Below are 1,679 nucleotides of genomic sequence, written 5' to 3' on the forward strand. Positions count from 1 at the left end.
TGGTAAGATTTCAGTCTGCCCCAGTCACTGGTCACTGTGCCCACCTTGGGGCCTCTGGCAATGCTGTCATCACCATCGTCTTCACCACTGAGATCTTTGTCAGCCATCATCTCCAGTGGTATGAACTGTTGGCAAGACCACACTACTCGGAACCCTGAGGAAGGCTCTGTCTCGCAAGTCATCTAAGTGTGCTCTGAACCCCTGGTGTCGACGTCTTTGCCATCATCTTTACTGCTGAGGTCCTCACTGGCTCCCAGCTGTACTCATCCATGGTCCTGAGCCATAGTTGGGAGTCTCTCCGTGCTAATGCAGAACCCTCTCGCGTTGACGTTGTTATCTTCTTCACTCCTAATGTCCTCGCCAATTGCAAAGATGTGGACTTACCACTCGCAGGAAGTCCCTGGCTGGGAGGATAGCTATGCCTGACCTGGTGGCTCTAGTGCTGTCATTGATTCATTGCTGTGATTGTCACTGGAGACCTCCGATGAATTTGGCTGATGCCAAGGTAACAGCAGGTCTTATCAAAGAAATCCAGTGTCGGCAGACAGTATCAACCAGCAGAAAACAAATGCCTTCAACCCATCAGGACAAATCTCTATTATGGAACCCAATTACTATAAAGGGTACAAAATCTCATTCATGTCAAAACCTCTAGAGTTAGTCATTAAGGCATAAGATGTGTAGTGAAAGTTTCTCTGTTCCTAAATGTCTCTGGGATGTTCACTTACCCAACATCAGTCTATATGGAACAAGTGTCTATAATGATGGCAGCATTCTCCATCATTTATGTTTGCTCACGTACCTGTTACGAAACAAAGTGTTTTTTACTATTGTATTTTTCGCTGCCGATATTTTTCTAATACGGAACAGTGACATAAAATTTGCACTTTATAGATTGTCTTGTTTGATTCTGTTCATAGACAGTTGTCAGCGTATGAGGTACCAAACTTTTTCCCTCCTCTGCCTCAAGATAAGACTCCCTTGTAGATAAAGCATACCAAAATTGTTCCAACTTGAGTAGACAGATTGCATCTTGCTGCACTGATCTCAGGAGATTATTTAGGATATGAAACAAAGAGATGTTTCGTGATATAACTTCCACTGTCGAAACTGAACATTACAAAATTCTGACATAGACAACATAAGGGATTACGAAGAGTCTCAGGAATAAGTGGGTATATGGAAGGTAGTTTCTAACATTATTCTAGAACACCTTGGGCTTCAGTCCCCCTCCCCCCCCCCCCCCACACACTCCCCACGTCCACCACCCCAGTAATAATCTGTTGGTAACCTCCCTATCTCCCTGTGGTAAATATTTAATGTCGTCTATGTTACAGAATTGCTATTCTAGTCTCTTAGAGACTGAATACCAGACTCGTCCGTTTTATGTCTGTCACGTAAGAACAAAGGACGTGCGCGGCTGTTTATCTCGCATATGACTCCCCTTAGCAGGCAATAAAGCGACAGAGGAGTCTATGTGTAAAGCCATCACTGGAATTAGAGAATTATAAAATTTATGACTTCATTATTACCAGGACAGGATCGCTAGTTTTTTGAATACCACCACCCCCCCCCCCCCCCAAGGTATTAAGAACATGATATTTCCATGATGTTTTCGTAATGTGATTAGTATAATATTTCTCGGCTAATATATTTTTGCTAAGCTACATAGATATATG

This window comes from Schistocerca piceifrons, chromosome 10 (assembly GCF_021461385.2).
Source record: "Schistocerca piceifrons isolate TAMUIC-IGC-003096 chromosome 10, iqSchPice1.1, whole genome shotgun sequence".
In the NCBI taxonomy this organism is placed as follows: Eukaryota; Metazoa; Arthropoda; class Insecta; order Orthoptera; family Acrididae; genus Schistocerca; species Schistocerca piceifrons.